The 20,353-nt window shown below is 42.1% G+C and overlaps 1 protein-coding gene across 26 annotated transcripts in view; it reads left to right on the top strand.

Annotated features, from left to right (window-relative positions):
* The window catches only part of ESRRG (estrogen related receptor gamma), a 615,477-nt gene that overhangs the window by 75,726 nt on the left and 519,398 nt on the right, over positions 1-20,353 (top strand). For 8 of the 26 annotated variants that reach the window (XM_038586150.1, XM_038586147.1, XM_038586141.1 and 5 more), the window contains exon 1: positions 12,045-12,205. The exons of 15 other annotated variants lie outside the window; for them this stretch is intronic. The gene's annotated coding sequence lies outside the window, so the exon portion shown is untranslated. Of the gene's footprint in view, positions 1-12,044; positions 12,206-20,353 lie in introns of those variants that run through there. 3 more of the 26 variants (XM_038586134.1, XM_038586146.1, XM_038586133.1) reach the window with 3 other exon arrangements.

Genomic DNA, 20,353 nt, shown 5'->3' with positions numbered 1-20,353 from the left:
CCCTGTGTGTGTGTGTGTGTGTGTGTGTGTGTGTGTGTGTGTTTAGTATAGAGTACAAAAATATGGTAGATTCTTCCTGGCTGCTTTTCCTCTTGCCACTTTGATCTAAATCTCTTTCTTTCAGATCTTTTATTCTGTACTGCTCAACTTTGATGGCACTTGCAGAAATTTCTCATTAGTGGGAGCTGATTCTGGAAGGGAACCCTGGTGGCTTGACAGTTGTAGCAACTAAACTGTGCTCTTTCTTTCAGTTCTACTTACCATGCACCCCTTGCACTTAGGTGTTAAAAAGGACAAACCTCCTTCCAGTTATAGCTGTTGTTTCAAATGTGCCCACTGAATTTTCCAGTGAGTACTGTGGACTGTTTTATGGTTCTTCTGTTCTTAGGTCCATGAGATGCTGCTCCATTATTTCCTTCTTCCTGTCATCCAGATGCTGATTCCACATAGGATTTGTGGTCATTGGTGGTTTGCCCAATCAGCTGGTTTGGGACTCATGAAGACATTTCATCTCCTATTTTGTTTTAAAAGTTGTCCGAGAGCTCTGGGTTTTATTGTCTAGGCGTTCTATTTTTATTTTGTTGAAGGATTGAAAAACTGTGCTGCCATTGCTGCCCACAGGCTTCTGTAATTCTCTCCCTTTGTGGTCATTCAGGCAGTGCCCTATATGATTAGTGGCATGCATCCAGGAAAAGGGAAGCAGCCTGGCTCTCCAGAAAGGCTTTCTTCTGTATAAGATGACTACCTCCTATAGAGTGTAACCCATGAATGCAATTTCAGTGGCACCATGTTCTAGCCAACTCAGCTAGTCAGCTCAGAAATGGAAAAAAAAAAAAAAAAAAGATTTTGCATCATTTTGGTTTTTTTGTTTAGATATAAGTTCAACTTTTCTTTTCTTCAATAAATATGAGTTTTTACTTATAACTAGACTTCTTCCAAAAGCCAACACCATGGCATTCCATAAAAATAACCACAATAGCAGGAGATAAAATACAGTTAATATCTGATAGAGCGCATTGGTTAAAGTAGACAACCTGCTAAAACAAACCTCCTAAATGTCTTGGTGTCTTAAACTATTTCTCATTTATGCTGCATATGACTGGATTGGAGGGTAGGGTGAGTAGGGTGCTCTGCTTTAAGTAGTTATTTGAGGATCCAGGACCATCCCCAAGGGCCCCAGAATCTGAGGCACTGGAAGAGAGAGGTCATAGAGTACCCCAGAGGAGGATTTTAGGGATCAGTAGTGTCATACATGCATCATTTCTACCCACATGCCACTGGGCAGGGTTCAGTCATGTAAAACTACTTGACAGCAAGGGAATATGAAAAAAGGTAGTATACCTGTATACCCAGAAAAAAATGAAATAGGGTGTGATGAGCCCAGGATCTGCCATGGTGAAGAAATAGGGAAAGAGAATCAGAATAATTTATCAGGGTAGAGAGGGCATTTCAGCTAAAAAACAGTTGTATGAAGACCTAGATGTAGGAAAGTGTATGTTGACTTTGGAAAATGGAGAGAATTTTGGTATGGTTGACATATGGGGTGAAGTCAGAAAAGAAGGCTGTGGTGGTCTCATAAGAGCAGGCTTGCATATTATCTAAGGATTCCATCCCTTATCCTGCATGAAGGAAAGGGCTATCTGTGATTTGTAAGCAAGGGTGTGCCATAATCTAATTTGAGTTTTTCAAAGATAATTCTCGCCCCCAGCTATTACCAGCAACGTCTCTGAAATTAAAGAAGAAACCTCTTCCAAATCTTTCTAGATCATGCACCTAGTTATACAAACCCAGGAAAAACTGAATTCACCTCACCTGCGTCCATCTAAATCATGCTTACTTGGTAGGCTTCCATTAATGTGCCACAATCACAACGAGAGTCTGCAGCGAGTTCTATAAATTCAGACTGGAAATGTAATTTCAGATCTCACAGTGCCTGTGTTGTTTCAGTGATATTATAATCAATGACTGTAGCTCCCTTTGAAGCTCATAAAGTGACCTCTTTTGACATTGATTCCTCATCTGTTTTTTTCTCTGACCTTTCTTCACCTCCTATGTCTCTTTATTTGCTAAGGCATAGTATTTTATTGCCAGGCACCCTTATAACAACCACAATAGCCATACATTTAGCTTTGTTCGGGTCATTACTACCTAAATAGACACTGTTGTGGCAAGATCTAGTCCTAGGAACTGGTGTGCAATGCTCTCAGAGGGACACTGTTTTTCTTCTGTTAGAAGATACCAAAACTTGCTTTCGAGTTGTCTTCTTTGCTTAGAATGGAGTCGAGGAAGATTGCCACATGCACTTTGTCCTTTCTTTTGGAGCTCCAAACTGAGAGCACCTCAGAAAATGATCACAAGTGTGGGATCAAAGCTAACATGGTCATTTCCAAGATATTTGCATGTCTTGCTGAAAGCCCATAGGAGATTAAATAGGAAAGTAAATGAAATGTGCATCTTCCTTAGAGAAGTGTGCGGTTTGTCTGGCATTTATGCTTCTCCCAGTGTGACCTTTAGAAGAGAATATGATCGATAGCCTATTGGATCGTCTCGAGTCTGGCTGTCAAGGTTCAGGAGGGGGAAGTTGAGGGATTTGGATGAAAAGCACCTGAAATGGCTAAGTGCAACCTTAGTAGAAAAATACTCATGCTTTTTCAATAGTTTCCAGAAGGTTCTTAAGCACCTGATGTATGATGGGCTTTTTCATTTTGGGCATCTGCTATCTTTGCCTAGCTCAACATTCCAGTGAGGGTTTTTTTTTTTTTTCAGAGCTCAAAACTGAACATGTCAGCAGTGAGCAGCCACCCAGCTTTGTAAAGAATGCCACGGCTGACAACTTCACAGCTGCTGAGGAATCGGCTGAGCCCTTCTTGTAAAGCCGTACCGTACACAAGAGCCTTTGTGCCATGGGGACCCACCATGGAGTTTCCAAATGCCCTTACTCCTGGAAAAATGTGCCAACCCCTCCTTACCATGTTGCCCCAATCTCTGGCGATAATAACCATGACTATAGCCAGCCCTTTGGTAGCTCTTAGAAGAACACAAAAAGACTCTTTGATACTGTCAGAGTGAAAAACAAAACAAAACAGAACAAAAACAACCACCATATTTTAGGAACAAGACCATTAATTTATTTATCATATCCATCAAATTGGGACGAAATAAATAAGTTCTGGAGCATGTATAAAAAGTACTTTTAATATTCTTGAATAATTCTGTAGAGGTCTAATGACTAGAACAAGAATCGCACAATTTTTCCACAGCATTTTGAGGGTTGTTTTTTTTTTTTTTTTTTCTTTTGGCAACTGCTTTGAGACATGTAATTTTGCTCTGATTGAGGAAGAATGAGTGAAGGAAGATGAAAGAAAAGAATCGCTTGTTCTCCGTGTTCATTTCCAGGTGGCCTATTTATTTTCAACAAAACTCCCATAATATGCAAGAGCCCTCTTGGTGCTTAAGGGTGATTAGTCCATGGATTCTGGATGGAAGACATGGGATTCCTTACCCAACTGCCCAAAGTGCCTCTGAGAAACCATTTAAGGAATGCCCTGCTGCAGTTAACTCTCAGTCAACCAGATTATGGTCCTCATTTTGCCCCACCCCTGGAACCAACTGTCCTTTTCTCCAAGTGCTTATTTGGTCACTGACTACCAGTTACCCTTAGGGAGTCTGGAAACATTCCATCAAGTCAAGGAGAGCTTATAGTTTGTTTGAAGGACTCTTGGATGTTTTGTCCGAGATGTTCTGAAATACCTGGTTCCAAACACACAGATCTTTCTTAGATCATTTTAGAAAGGTGGGAGACAGTAACATTGCAGCATGTGTGTAACACGTGGTTAGTACCCCTGTTGTAACGAGGCATTCGTTTGGAATAATTTACAGAGGGAGTGTCCCTTGTTGTGGAGGGATGCATCCAGTCACTGAGGCTTGCCCCTCTGCCTCTGCTTCAAGGTTGCCTCATGTGGCTGGATATGTGCAGATTACTTTCTTACCAGATCTGAAATTCAGTCTGTTTTGAATCACCCCAATTCATCCCGTGACACTTCTTCAAACATTGCTCAAAATCCAAGGTAGATTTCCATGTTCCATTCATTGGTATTCTTGCGTGTACAGGAAGTATGTCTTCCTGTACACCTTGAAATGATTCTAGCAGGGTATTGTTCAAAACGCTTTCCATACTCTTGCCTTTGTTCTTTCTGCAGAGCTTTTGAGTATTTTGTAAACGGGAAACAGGAATCCTGATGGGTTAAGTTGCTTTTGCAGGCTGCCACTTAGCTATTCAAAAGTATGGTCAATACGTGAGCCAGCTCTCCTGTCTCTCAGGTCAAGTCCTATTCTGTGTGCCTCTTTTTCACCTCAGGCCAGAAAATGGCACAGTGACTGTCTCAGAAACATACATAAACCATGGTCCATGCCGGTGGGCATGTGTTCACTCATAATCATTGCCCTTTTAATTTGAGACTCTAACAGATGGAAAATTATTTGGATGTTGCAGTAACAGCAAAAATAATGTTGGCTTCCTCTCAGCTTTTGCCTGGAGAAGCCCAAGAAGCCTGTTCCTTATAATTAGAAGGTGCGTGTGAACTTGAACAGTAGCACAGAGTCAGCCATTGTAAGCATGAACTGATTCACCTTTGAGAAGTGACAAGTAAAGAATCAGCCTAAGGTTGCCTGGAGCTTTCTTCAGGATAATACCTGAAGGGAAACCCTCATAGGTTCAAGCCAAGAATTATCAAATGACCCAGTCTTACCCACTCCCCCGCCCCCCATTACCTACTCTGTTCTCTCCTGTCTCAGAATCACCTGAGGACCTGGAACTGCTGACTTCAGCTTGTTGGCCAGTACATAGGTCTTAGATCCTGGGTGTGAAATAAGGAAGAAAAGTCTGTCACAAAACCTTTCTTCCATAGTTTCACTTTTTACCCTTTGTCAGCCTATGTGCACACCTTTTTTTTTTTTTTTTTTTAAAAAAGGTCTTTTTCTACCTTGGAGTCTGTTCTGTTCACGATTCTTCCCCACACCTGACTACTTATAACCTGATGGCCAAAGCAATGTTCCTTGACCAGACCAGTCATTTTAAATGGCATCATTTTTATCACGTGGAATCCTAGAAAGGTCTTTTAATAGGGGATGTAGGCACTCAGGTCCTAGGGACACGACTTTAGGCCATGACTATCCCTTGATTTCTTAATTATTGGCTTAGTGACTGACTTACTTTAGTGGGCGCCCCATTTGCTGTGACCATTTATAAACAAGCATGTTGAGGAAAAGACAGTCGGTAACCAAGCAGAGGAGATGTGACTGCTGGATCTATATCTTGGTTTGGGCAATGCTTCACCTAGATCTCCTCCTTCTGCCCTAAAGATTCTGGTTTTCTAACCGTAAGGCTATTCTAAGAGTGTTGGTTTTTGGAGGTTGCCATTTCTTCAACTGATCCATAGTCATTATTAGCTTCTCTGTGAGTTTCTTTCAAGCAGGAGGAGATACTTGACTTTCCTGCCAGCAGCCTCCAGATGAGGAATCATTCACATGCATAATGTTTTACCCCCATCTGTTATTCAAACTTGAGCTGTCCCCAAGTGACCTATGACCTCAGATGATAAAGTAGCACAGGTTATCTGATCTGTCCCATCTAATAGAAATAATGGAGTTTTGCTGGGGAACGGCTATATTTTATCAAGATCTTTCTCATGTGCAACCTAATTTTTGTTGGACCACATCTAGTTTTACTACATCAGCAACTTCCCTGGGCCAAAAAATCCATTTATTAAGCTGTGTTGCCAAAAGTTCTTTTCCACCACCCTGGCTCACATATCTTGGCATGTCACTGTAGATGATCCCCGGGGTCTAGGTCAGAGGATCACATAGGTAAGATTGCCTTCTAATAAGGTTCTTTGACATCTCAGTTATTAAATTCCCTTGAATGGGGTTCAAGCACATCTAACTTACAGTGAAGTTTGCTCCATGTGAATAATGCCATAAATCTTCTGATGGCAAGTTTTCTCATATTCCTGCTATTTGTAGATTTACTTATTTGCTTCTCCAGAATGGTGCCACCTCTGTCCCGGAGCATAGAGTCTTCACAAATGGGAGCAGAGAAGATAAGCTTTTGCTGTCCTTTCTGCTCCATTCAGCCTTAGCTTCTTTTCTTGTGGCCTCTTTTTTTTGATTGCCAGAATAGCTGCTGTTGACTTCTAATAAGTGTCACTGGCTGTTCTCCCTGGATTGGAACCCACTCTAGTGCAGCCTATAGGCCTGAGGAGAAGGTGCTTGGAGCTCAGGCTGCAGCCTGGGGCTGTGGAATTGGGTGCAGGGCAGTGGGCAGTGGGGAGATCATGAATACCCAGCACAGGCACCTCTGGATCGCCTTGATGGGATTGATGGGCACACCAGTTATTCTTCCCTTTTTCCTCTTGTGCTGTATGGCCACTTTATCACCTCCTCAAAAGAAATTCAACATGGCAATTTTCCCACCATGGGAAAAGTATGTCTTCTCTTCTCTAAGGAAGCTTGCTAACTTTAGTTATTCTCTGTTCTTTGAGGAGACATGATTCTAGGTTCTGTCAATGTCATGACTCAGCATTTACCTAATGCTTGTTTGCTTGCTTGCTTGCTTTTTTTTGTTTTTTAAATATTTTATCCATTCATTCATGAGAGACACAGAAAGAGAAGCAGAGACACATACAGAGGCAGAAGCAGGTTCCCTGCAGGGAGCCCGATAGTGGGACTCGATCCCAGAACCAAGGATCATACCCTGAGCCAAAGGCAGATACTCAACCACTCAGCCACCCAAGTGCCCCTTTCTTGAAGGGACTAATTCTCTGAGACAGAGACAAGTGTTCCAGGTAGAAATGTCTAGGAAATGGTGTGTGTTTCTTCCTGCTGCTTGGAGATTCACAATAGCATAGTAAAGGCTCTGGGAATTCCTGAAGTCAAGAAATTTGTTTTTTATATAATCTGGAATTTTCCAGGGATAAAAATTACAGGCAGAGAAAGCTTGCCTGAAGAAAAAAATAAGTTAAATTCTTAGTTAAAAGATGAATAGAATTTGGAGTCAGGGAGGGACTTTAGAGGTGGTAATACAAGCTGAGAGTATGCACGTTCAAGAAATTCTAAAGACCATTGTGAGTGGAGAGGAGTCATTAAAGGGGAGGGGAACTGGAGGAAGCAAGAGAATGTGGTGGACAGCATAGAAGGGCCTGCTAGGAAGGGCTTATTGGCCACATTAAGGTTTTTGATCTCTATCCAATGGGCAGAGGAAAACCCTGGAAGGGTTTCCATAATCCGTATGGCTTAATTAGATACTCATGGTCCAAACACCATTCTGGCTACAACTTGAAAGCAGATAGCAGGAGGGACAAGCGAACGTTGAGGCTGAAAATTTACTCACACTGGAAGTTCCTAATCTTAGTGTATAACAGGGAAGTACTTGATATCCTCATCTCTTCCCATTTTAAATCATTTCCTTTCATTTAAAATGGTCCCTTCCATGGGGCAGCTGGGTGGCTTGGAGATGCCTTTGGCTCAGGACGTGATCTCGGGGTCCTGGGATTGAGTCCCATGTCCCCACAGGGAGCCTGTTTCTCCTTCTGCCTATGTCTCTGCCTTTCTCTCTGTGTCTCTCGTGGATAAATGGATAAAAATCTTAAAACAAAACAAAACCAAACAAAAAAAAGGTCCCTTCCAGGTAAGTGCTCAGTCTCCTCCCCAGGACGGCACTAGTGGAATGGGAGAGCTTCCAGTGCCTGGTATTTGCATGTGCGGCTCGCTTGAGGTGGCTTTCTGGGTTCTTACCACTGTCCTCTGCAGGGGTGGCTCATTGTACATCTGCTCACTGCTGACTCTAGGCCAGATGAACTGTCTGTCATATTTCAGCTCGGTTAGGGCCTGGGGTCCTCTTCGCTGCCACCACCTCCCAGCTCTGGCTCCCGGTGGGCTCCCCTTCCAGGACCATCCATGGTTGTCCATGTCCCTCCACAGAGCACACTGGACTTTCAGCACTTCCATACTATACTAATGCCAAGGGTCGCTAGACTCAGTCTTCCTCTTCACTTGCCCATGTTCCTTCAACTTATACCCTGCTGAGTTAGTTGTTCCAGGTTGGGAGTTGGGGAGCACCAGGCAAGAAGGTGGTCTTAAACAGGAAGTGGAGAACAACTCTTGGAGTGCCTACCTGCTCCAGTACCTCACTCCAGAGAAAAGAGTCAAGACACATATTTCATGGTGTGCTACTACAGTCTCTGCCTCTGTTCTTCCTCTCTTGATACTCCGGCCTGGAAAGGTCACCTAGGGCTTTTCCCCCCTAGTTCCATTGTCTTTACTCTCTCTTTCCTGGTCTGTTGTCAAACACAAAAATCTAGTTTACAAGCCAGAGATCTTGCTATGGAATTGAGAATTCCTTTACTTGTACTCTCCAAGGCTTAACTTCTGAGTCTTCTGTCTACAGAGGTTATGCAAATCAACTTTAAGACCCAAAGCTAAGAAGTGTGTCATTTCCATCTACTTCTTGGTCATTTCCATCTACTTCTCCCATGGGCATGGTTATCCTCATGCTCAGCTGTGGAAGTGGATAGGTGCAGAGCCTTATAACTTACACATCAATTTATTATTTCCTAAATACTTTCCCTATTAAAAGTAGGAACAAGGTCTTCTGAGAGCTATCTGTAACTTGGACTTGGGTGATGACAACAGAGATGGAGAGAAATTAATGAGTTAGAAAAATATCTAGATGTTAGGACTGATAGTACTTGGAACTTGAAATAAGGTGAATTGATCAAATGTGGGAATCTCCAGGGTTTCTGGTTTATGCGGATGGATGGCAGTGCCACTTACTAAGACACAGAACATTGGAGAAAGAATTGGTTGAGGTACTAGACCACTTTTGGACATGCTGAATGTAAAGTTTTTTTGAGACATCGAAGTGTAGAGAGTAATTAGTAGGACATACAGATTTATAGCTTGATATGAATATTTCTTTTTTTTTTAAGATTTTATTTATTTTTTAATGAGAGACATACAGAGAGAGAGTGGCAGAGACACAGGCAGAGGAAGAAGCAGGCTCCATGCACGGAGCCCAACATGGGACTCAATCCTGGGTCTCCAGGATCAGGCCCTGCCTAGGCTGAAGGCAGCGCTAAACTGCTGAGCCACCTGGGCCACCCAGGTATTAATATTTCTAAAATCACATTGTAATTGTAAGATTGGTGGGTAGAGTAGGAAATTAGAGTAGTGAGAACTAGTTTAACCAAATACTAGATAGTTTGATGCAACCATCACACTGTAGGCGGAAGCTTACCAGTGAGACCCGTTGATGAATAAGTCTATTGATTAATACTCTCTCTCTCATGCCACGTCCAATGGTTCACCACTCTGTCTCCTCTTTGAAGGACACAGCCTTCATTTACATAAATTAATATATCCAGACAGTTTACAGCAAATCTTATCACTTAGGGAATAATTTTGTCTCTTTCCAACGATGTTGCATATCTCTCTATTCTGATCCCATTTTGTGTTGCTCTTAATATTTTACTCTCAAAATTTCATTTTACTTCTGTTGTTACTGTATTCCCCCAACACTTGCAAAAATGTTGCTGAGCAGTGAAGCTAGAAATGTAGGTAGGAGCTAAATAACCAGAAGATGTTTGGACTTGACTAAAGGTAGGTAATGGAGAGCCATTGAAGGGTTTTAAGCCAAGGAATGAATAACATATTGTGGGTGTGCTTGTCTAGCATGACTTCCTCGATCTAGTGCCAGCAAGTTGATTCATTCAGTCGATTCAAAACCTATCTATTGATCATCTCTTTTGTGTTAGATACTGTGCTGGATAAAAAAATAAAAGTTAAAAAAATATCCAATTATTATGCTAATATCCATTTGGGATATAAGTAGGAAAAGTTAGCACTAATTTTAGATTTGATTTGTAAAGGAATGCACAGCACAGGATGTCAGTGGTTTCTGACATAATTCCTTTTATTTTATTTTATTTTTTTTTTGACATAATTCCTTTTATTGAAGACATGCCTTAACCCTTTCAGATCATGACCAGCTCCATCAACATTTTCCTTGTCAGCGCTGAGAATGCCAGCCTACTTGTTCTTGTGTGTTCGTCTTGCCATGTATGAGAATTATTTTATTATTCTCTAGATGCTAATGGAAAAGCATATTAATATGCTAAATATATATTTTAATTTTATTTTTAAATACAGAAAAGATTAAGACTCAAGCAGACCAGAGACTTTTGTGTGAAAATTATATATTTCAAAAGAATCAAGGTGGGATGCCTGCGAGGCTCAGGGGCTGAGTGTCTGCCTTTGGCTCAGGGCATGATCCCAGGGTCCTGGGATCAAGTCCCACATCGGGCTCCCCACAGGGAGACTGCTTTTCCCTCTGCCTATGTCTCCCTATGCCATGTCTCTGCCTCTCTCCCTATGAATAAAGAAATAAAATCTTAAAAAAAAAAAAAAGAATCAAGGCAGTCTCGGAGAACGTACCTCTGAGGGAAAGTAGCAAAGGGATTCTTTCGGGATTGGGTTTTAACATCTCTGACCAGTTGGGTGAAAATTGTTTTGAAGATGTATTACATTCCCTGATCAAATGGAAAAAAAAAATGACACCTGCCATGGTATCTAGGAAACACCCGACTAACATGGCCAGAAGCCACACACTCCTTCCCACACGGCCTTGCCATGAAAGCCTTCCAACATCCCATCCTTGGCAACTGGGGCAACCTCGTGCCTCCTCATGGAGACCGGCCATCTCAGAAGATCAGGGGAAGCTCTAGACTTGTCATGATTTTCCCTTGGAAGTTCCCAAGTATAGTTAATGGCTGATCTTTTCTTTCTAATATTTAACCTAGCACTTCTCCTTTTTTCTGCCACTTTTAATACCTGAGTCAACTTTGTAGAAACCTGCACTCTGAAGAGACGGGTCAGGAGGTTTTGCGGGAACACTGTTGTGTTAACAGTGTCTACCAGAGGCACTTCAGGGTTGTGTCAGTCGTCTCGTGGGTGTTCAATTTCCTATAACCTGGTAATATGGTGGTTTTTGTTTGTCCAGACCTGCAGGGGTTAATCTTTGTTGCTCTTCGTGTTTGATGTGAATCCTCCTATATTAATGTGGTTTTTGAAATGAAAAATCCCTACATGCACAGAGTGCCTTGGATAGTTTTGCATTTGCAAATAAAGCCCTAACAAATGCTCATTTAAAAAATATATTTTCCCAGCTGAGCACATTAAGGCTATATGCTGCATCTTTGTATTCACTTCAATAAACCAGGTGTGCTTCTGGAGATTAGCTATTTTTTATAAAGAATGATTTTGAAATAAATGACAATGGGCTCATTTCTCTTTATGCTGAGGATAACATTAAAGGAAAACTGCCGTGATTAGTTTTAATATCTCAGATAGCTTAATGAGTACTTACTAAAAATGTGAGTGTGTGTGTGTGTGTGCGTGCACACAAACACAGAAGGTAGATATATGTGTACACATGTGCCTGAATAATTTTCCAACATCTTAAGTAATACCTGTCAGGGATTTTAATAACCCAGCGCCAGTGAATTATTCTGGTGGCTGTTTTCACTGAGGCTTTCAGCAGGAAGCCCATTTTCCCACGGAGCTGGGGTTCTTTTTTGCTTTGTTTTTTTAAAAGTGCCAATCAGAAAATATGAAAATGGCCTGGGATTTTATGCGTCAGTTAGAGTCAATGATTGTGTATGTCTTTATCTGGAGCTCTTTTGCACCTTATGTCTCGTGTGTAATAAAAGCTGGAGGTCAGCACAGCCAGATTTGAGATGTATGGGTTCGGTTTGGAAGAGTTAGTATGTGGATCATATTAGGACCCAATGAGAGAGGTGGATTAAAGATATCCAGAAAGGAGCAACATGATTTTGTACAGAATGAACTTGTAGTGGGATGGGATTGAGTCATTCCATGGATCTTTCTAAGATGGTCCTGTAGTTAATGAATAGAATTGAATGCCTGCCAGTGGTGGGAGGGGCCCCATGGTTGAGGTAAGCCAGAGAGCCTAGGGTGGTGTTCAAGAGGCAAATCACAGAGGCCAGTCTGGGTGGGGATTCCCATGCGGCCAAAGGGGAAGGTGGTCAGCAGACAGAATGATTTCAGAAGGATCTACTGGACATCCTGCGAAGGGGGCAGAAATGTCTTGAGCTTCTGCATTTCAAGGTTTGCTACCTCATTCTGCTGAGAGGTGATTATGGCTTTATTAAGAGAATTGACTAAGTCTTGTCTTAAAGACAGATTATCCAGGGTCACAATAGTCAAAGGATCTATAGTTGTTTTTTTTTTTTTACCTCTTTTTTCTTGTCTTTCGCTATTCAAATGTTACTGTTATCTTTTCTAGAAACTGGAGAGAGAAAGGTAAAATTTAAACCTGGCCCCTGTTTTTTGTCGTGGTGGTGGTGGTGGTGGTGGTTGTTCAAAACTCTGGGTAATGGTATAAATAAAGGGATGAGATTGTAGCTGTTGCTAATATGCACGTGGGTGACTATCCAGGAGAGACTTGTTCCCTATTTTCTGCCACCCCAGACGATTGATCTTCAGCTCTCCATTTTGAGTTCTTAGTTTTTGTCTTGTTTCCATATGGGCACAATCTATAGAGACAACATTATTACTTTGTCTTTAGAACTATGACTTAAACTACAGTCTGTATGTGTTTTTAAGAGCCAGGATGTGGGTGCAAATAAACGTAATTCTTTGCCTCTTATCCTGAGAAGGTGGCTCAATATGAGAGTAATGAAAATAAGGACAAAAATAGCTAAATTTAAAACTCTGGTCTAAGATAATGGCTCTTTAAGAAAAGTATTGAGGAACACTGTTGTCACGAGATTCTTTATTGGTTCTTATAAGACTGCAGAGGGTCAGCAGTGATGTGTTTCATTTCAGGAAGTATGGCCAAGAATTTTGGTTAACTAGAGATAAGTTATGTAATATTCATTTATTATTGATAGGTTTTGAAAATGACACAGACTTTTCAGGTGGAGTCTGGTGATTTTATGTTTGTGTAAATGGGAGAGAGAGCCTTCCTCTCTGCAACCGAACCCAGCTTCCTTCTTTCCATTTATGGAAAGCGTCTTTGCGGCCCAATTTAGCTGCAGCCAGTGAGGGTGTTCACTTTGCTGTGTCTAGGAGTGGAAAGTGCAGTGATTAGTCTCTGAGATGCATAAAGTGTCTACTTTGCTGAGTTTTCTAATGGATGTTGGGGCTTGAGCATCTCATGCATAGGTTATTATGGAATGTTTGTTTATGCTTGTTTGCTTGTGAATGCCAAGAAATGCTTAATGTTCAGCATTACATTTGAACTGGAGCTGGGAGCAAAAGGAGCAATAAGAATTTGTGAGAGGGTATTTTTGAGGATGCAGGGGGAGATATCAGACAGCTGAGTGATTGATGCGCCATTCTGGAAAAGATGGGGGCATACCATGACAATGGAGGAAAGTCGTGGCTTTCTTCACTAGGAACTTCGGAAGCCTACCTCACAGTACAGGGAAGAGTTGACAAACAGCAGTTCCCTGGCTGTGTCACCAGAGCTCATCACTCCTTGCCAAATCAAAACTTCCTGGCTGCTCTCATTTAAATAAACCCATTTGGAGAGATTTTTTTTTAAGTGAACAGATCGGGTTTCTAATTTTAGCTGTGACAGCTTATAATTAGAAACCTCTCCAAACTTACTTGTTTACAAACACCTGCATCAATAGTGCATGTTTATCATTTTAGAATGGGCTGTGCTGGCACAGAATATGGGGGTGGAGGGGGTGATGGAGCCCTCTGTTTACGTGTTCTATCATTCCTCATGGATGCCACAGCCAGGCAGTGTGCCCATGTGTGTGTATGTATGTGCATGGGAACATGTATTTGCTTGTATGTGTGTATGTGTGTGTGCATGTGTGTGTGTGTGTTTTCTTTACTTCCCTCCCAAGTGGATACCTCCAGCCCATCTAGCAAATCCTTTGGCCTGCGTCACATTGCAGAGCTCTCTGCTTTCTTGGGAATCAAAGAAATTGGTGGTCAGTTATTTGGGACAAGGTTAGATTTTAAATGATACCCTGGAGAGAAATTTTAGCAACTAATTTTAGCAACCCAGGATCTGCATTGGATAAAATGCTTTCTCTATTTCCATAATTTCTATATTTATATGTCATTCAGCATACTGTATAGCTGAGTGATTCAAGAAAAACAAATAGGGAGAGCTATCCATAATATAAATAATTCTACATTTTATCAAAGCCGAAATACATATCTGTGGTTAGAATGAGCCCACCTAGTGAAGTGATGGTTTCTTGCAGACGGAAATGGAATGCTATCAGCAATCATCAAAAAGATGACAGCCGCGTGGTCGAATGATAGAACACGGCCCTGGTTCTCCCTGATTCCAGATCATAAAATGTCAGCGGAGAACCCAGTGGGTGCGTTGCTTTGAATAGAATCTTGATGATTTCTTGGGACAAGCATAGTTATTCCTTTCAAAGAATGTAAAAAAGATATTGCATGCCAAAGCAAGATTTAAAATAAAAAGTAAAATTAGAACACAGACTCACAGACCAATATCTAATTCTAATTAAAGTGAAGATTCTGTAGGAAACCAAGCAGGTGTGGGCCTGAGCTGTGACACTTGAGTCTGCCAGCTGGTAGGGTGACAGTCAGATGCCTGTTTACTCTCCAATATCCAAGACCACTTAATGTTCCAGGGAGGAGACAAAGTAGAAACAATAAACAAACATTCTAGATGCAGGGCTTGTTGTGGAAACTGATTTTTCCCAGAGAAGTGAAAGATGGAAAATCTGCTTCTCGGATCTAATCTGGACATAGCTAGCTTCTTTGCTGTTACACCCGAGATCAATTAGATTAAATGACTATTTTAAGTCTCTGCCGAGCCCAGTTCTTTCCGAACTGTGTACCATGTTACATACCGATGGATGTGTGTGTATGTGTGTGATTATGTATATAGACATTCTTTCAACTCTTAGAAATGCACTACCTTTATACCAACTTGCAGTGAATGTTTAAAGGATTTAATGCATTTGCTGTCTTGTATCAGAAGAATGATGGAGGGATTCAATGAGGAAAAAGGACTGTTGGCACAGCTTGCAGGCTGTTACTTTCACCAACTGTGGTGTCAGCTATGATCTTTTTTCAGTATTTCTGACTATAGGGCCTCTTAGCTAGAGATTCCCTGGGTCCTTGTGATTTCATTTTTTTTTTTTTTTTAATAAAAAAAAGAACATTTTTCATGCTTTTACTGAGCACCTACTCTCCACAGAGTTTTAAGTCAAAATTGAGGGGGAGGGCTCAAATGGATAGAGGACTCTATCCTAGCTGTGGAGGGTGCCCAATGTAGAAGAGAGGATTTGAATATACTCTAGGGCAGTGGGATGTATTGCCAGAAGCTAGAAATAAAGCTTAGCATGCTCTGTGTGGAGGTATTTGATCCGGTATGTCTTTCCTTTAAGCCCGGCAAATTTCTGAGCCTCCCTTTGGGTTGAATGGAGTAGGGCCAACAGCATCTTTTGGGTACCACTGTGTACCTAGCACAGATATGGGAGTAGAGTCTGAAGTCAAATTAGGTTGGTTTGAATCTCAAGGCAAACACATGCTCGTGGTGTGTTCCCTTGGACACAATACCTGAGCTCCCTAATTCATAGTTTTCTCATAATCAAAACAAACCATCTCCTCATTCTTTTTAAGGTAAAAGGTGTACTAGCCTTGTGAAGATATTTTACAGGAGGGGAAAAAACTTAATCATTGATAGAAAAATCCTGAAATATTTCAAAACTAATACTCTCATCAGTTGACCAAAAAAAAAAAGGTTTTTTTTAAAGATTTTATTTATTTATTTGATATATATAGAGAGAGAGAGAGCAAGCGAGCATGAGCAAGGGGAGCAGCAGGCAGAGGGAGAGGGAGAAGTAGGCTCTCCACTGAGCAGGGAGCCAGACGCAGGGCTCGATCCCAGGACCTCGGGATCATGACCTGAGCCAAAGGCAGGTGCTTAACTGAGCCAGCCAAGCATCCAAAAAAGGTTTTTGATTGCTAACTCACTGCCATAAAAGTTTAACTAAAGCAACAGCTCTATTTATTAAATCCCACAGTAATTAGATGAATAATTTGAAAAAAAATGAGAAAATTCCAGTTGGAGGGCAGGTGAACACGAAGCGGAAGGAAAAGGAAGTGTCAGGACAACATGGTGTCCTCTCAGTTTTCGTCTTCATCAGACCATAGACAGTAGACAGGGCAGTGATTTTAGAACTTTCTCAGCCAAGCTGCTGAGGAGACAAAATTTGGAGTCACCAGTTCAGGGACTTTTTTCTTCCATGACCAGTCCAAAAACCTATTCAACTGCTACTTTATATAACTCATTTTGAGACCACGAGACTGAAATTTTAAAGGAAAATAGTGTCATGGAACTTATGAAATAGAAGGCCAAGAATGTGGAGCCAAATATGTGTGTTGTGGGAGATGTCACTCCATATTAAAATTAAACTGGTGGTTCTTGCTATCCATCCCCCCCCTCCTGTGTGTGTGTGTGTGTGTGTGCATGTGTGTAGTTTATCTGCAGTATCTCCACAAGTACCCATAGAGCCCAGCCTACAAAGATTTAGACAGAGTTGGTGGGATCATGGTGATCACTGGTTAGAGAATATTCCTGTTCAAATGGAGGTACTGAGACAGATCTAAAACGTTAAAAAAAAAAGAGAGAGAGAGAGAGAGAGTCTTAAGATTATAGGAGCTTGCATTCATGGTGCAGGAACAGAACGTACCAAGGTACCTCGTGAGAACGTATGGAAAGTTTGTGAACTTTATCTGGTGACACTTGTGTGTGTGTAACTGCTTTGAAAGGGAACTTGTACTAGATTTAGTTAAATCAGACAACCCCCCCCCAACTTTTGGAGTCCTGAAAATACTCTTAACAAAAGTATGGGGGGCAGTGGGGAGACTTAAAGATCTATCCCATCTGGGTGTTCGAGATGAATCTCAGGAGACTAGACGTAAAAGGGAGAGAAAGAGATTTGTCGTCTGGAAGCAGAGGCAGGTGCCTGGAGGCATTTGTCAATACCTTACCCAGTTTTTACAGAACAAACGTAGCCTGCGGCCTCAAGGCAAGCAGCCTGGAAGTGATTTCTTTGACCTTGGAGGAGGGAGTCTTCTCAGTGGTCTGTATTTTCCAGCTGGGATTCAAAGAAAGGATGCTGCTTCGCCCACAGACTGGCTAACTTGGAGAGAGCCGAGAAGGAACAGGACAGGCGTCAGCATGGAAGAAGAAATACCCTGCTGTTGACTGGTTGACTGGTTTCTCCTCCTGTAGGATAGAAACACCGTGTTAGGAACGGGGTGTGGACTTTGGCCATAGGCACCAGTGTGACTTGGGCTACCAGGAGCGTTTTAGATCATCTTTAAATTCTGAGAAGTCTGTCTTTAGTATTTCTTTGGAAGAGCTCTGCCTCCAGCTCAGATTTTTTTCACACAGTCACCAGAGCTTTAACTTGAGTCAAGTTTTTGACTTTTGTGTTAAACCTAAACATTCTGTTAAATATTGCAGGGCCTCGTGAGTTTTCTTCTATATATAACTCAGTTCTGTGACCAGAGATATTTGAAGGGGCTGGCCTTGTGGAGGAAACGGTCCAAAGATCATTTGCTGAGAATCCGGGCCTGCTTCTAGATTGGTACCCTGAGTAACCCTGGCCCCATTCCCCAACTTCCACTTTCTTAGACACCTACCAGCACCGGTAGTAACAACAGTGGCCTTTCATTATTTTAAAAGTGCATCAGCATTTTGCAATATACCTTTTAAAAAAATTGAGATATAATTGCCATATAACATTACCTTCATTTCAGAGGCAGTGATGTATAAACACTTTTTATACATCATCCATGTAATTGTCCAGGCGAACGAGGTAGATATGACTAGGCCCACTTCAACAGTGATGAAATGGACACCAACGCACGTTCGGTGAGCCGGCCAAAGCCACACAGCAGGGATTTGAACTCAGGACTGGCCTGTTCTGTGATTGATGTCTTCCCATTAGCAAGGAGATCTCACATTGAATTAGAAAATCTTTTAAAATCCTTAGAGTGTGTTAAAGTAATTTAATATAAGGGAAGCGAAGGAAAAATAAAATGGAAACAGAGAAGGAGGCAAACCACAAGAGATGCTTAACTTGAGGAAATGAACTGAGGGTCGCCGGAGGGGAGCGGGGTGGGGGTGGGGTAGCTAGGTGACGGGCATTAAGGAGGGCACGTGATGTGATGAGCACTGGGTGTTATATGCAACTGATGAGTCACTAAATTCTACCCTTGAAACTACTACTACAGTATATGTTAACTAAATTGAATTGAAATTAAAAAATTAAAAAAACCAAAGTAATCCATAGGTAAAAGATGTTACTTCCCATTTTTTCCACATACCACAGGAAGTCTTAGCTCTTGACCCTGTAAGTTATGGTGGGATGTTCCATTCTGGATTGCTTGCCAATAGCTCCTCCACATTATGAAGGAGCCACAAAGCCACAGTGTCCCTGCTGTTGTGCAGCACGCCCTGCGGCCTGGCTCCTCTCTGTGCTCGTGGAGCCCTCGAGGGCCACACAAGACGAGGAGAGGGTGACTCACCTTTGCTTCCAGGCCTGGGCTTGCTCCCATCTTTGTCCATCTGCATTGGAAGGTTTTGTGGGAGCACGTTGGCTTTGGTCTCAGGGGCAGCAGCGAGGGATGGTTGCGGTGGTTCCGATGTCAGCACCCTGGACGGCAGGACAATGTGTTTAATTGCCCTGTGGCCGTGGGAAGCTTACTACAGAGGCCCAGGTCCCCCAGTGGTTCACAGGACCAAAGCCGAATTGGGGAGAAAAGTCCCCTCAGGCCGATCTGGACTTCAGAGTCAGGAGTGGCAGGGTTTGAGACAGACCAAGGGGAACAAAGAAATTTCCAAAAGATGTGTGTCGAAACAATAAAAAAAAAAAAATTTTTCAAAGTCAGACTTTGACATGAAACGATTTCAGAGTTGAAAAGGGAGGATTGCAGGACTTTGGGAGAAACAGGAATGTCTTCAGTATTCAGAGGCCATCCTGGTTCCAGTGTCGCTCAGTGGCCAGGGCTGTGGGGACACCTGTAGCTCAGTGGATGAGTGGCCACCCAGGTCTTGTGGGTTTGGAAAGGGTGGTGGATGGAGCATGGGTGCTGGGTGTAGGGAGTCGGTGCAGAGAGGAAGATGGGCCCTCCTGTGAGGAGAAGGGCTAGACCATGGCAGGAACGCTTTTCTTTCACCGTCCTCCTGGACAGAAGTCCTGGGCACCTGGGCCACTCACTTCACCTCCTTTATTAAGTGACACCCTGGGCAGAAAGTCCCTGCTGGGGACTTGATGCAGCACTCAGCCATCGCTAATTTGGTTTCAGGGGGTGCTTTTTCTAATACAAATAAAAGATTATAGGTGCACCCCCTTTTCATCTGCCCCTCCCTGCCCTACTAAGCCTTAGTCATGGGTTGCTGCAGGCACGTGGCCACAGGGGACGTCTATGCTGAAGGCTATCAGTGGAGATAGCTATTTAAGAGGTTTTACTTTTACATCTGAGCAGCCAAATTGTGCATGTAACAATGGGGACCAATTATTGCACAATAGAGCATCCCCAATGAAACCGAGAGAGTGTGTGTTTAATATGCAACGAATGACACCGTCTTCTCCTAAACAAAGAGAACATTTCCAGGCCATCTGGGAGAATGGGCTTCCATTCTAAAGTTCCAGTTGTTGGGGAAAGCAATATGTACTATCATTTCATCCATGATTTTGAAAACAATCAGCCCCCAAATAAACAATAATAATATCACCATTTGTGTTCATGTAGATGGGGTATAGAACTTTTCTGGATTTGAAGTATCATTTATATACCCTTTTCTTTGGAAATCGAACCTTCTTGGGTTCTAATTGATCTCCAGCTCAAACGATCATAGTGTTGAATAGTTTAAAACACTTAAAAAATGCCATCCTGTTGACGGCGGTTGTCCAGTGGTCCTGAATTGAACGCGAATCCTAAATGAGGTATCGTCATTTCCCTAAGGGATCTTCTTAAAGTCGGCTGTTTTATCCTCCAACAGAAATCACTAGAAAAAAAAAATTCACCATCTACTCAAGATATTTTACAAAGGGAAAAAATGAAGTCCAGTGAGGATAAGAGATTTGATTCAAGATCATAGAATGAAAGAACTGAACGGTCAATGGAGAACTTACTAAAAACTTAATTTTTGATGATTAAAAAGACAATAAAAATAGCAGACACAAAAATTCAAGGTGCAGCTTTGTTAAAGAAGGTCCATTTATTAGAAAAAAAATGTGGTAGGCATTGCATTCTTTTT

The sequence above is a fragment of the Canis lupus genome, chromosome 38, assembly GCF_011100685.1.
Source record: "Canis lupus familiaris isolate Mischka breed German Shepherd chromosome 38, alternate assembly UU_Cfam_GSD_1.0, whole genome shotgun sequence".
NCBI classification, from domain to species: Eukaryota; Metazoa; Chordata; class Mammalia; order Carnivora; family Canidae; genus Canis; species Canis lupus.
This window is presented reverse-complemented; position numbering and strand designations above follow the sequence as displayed.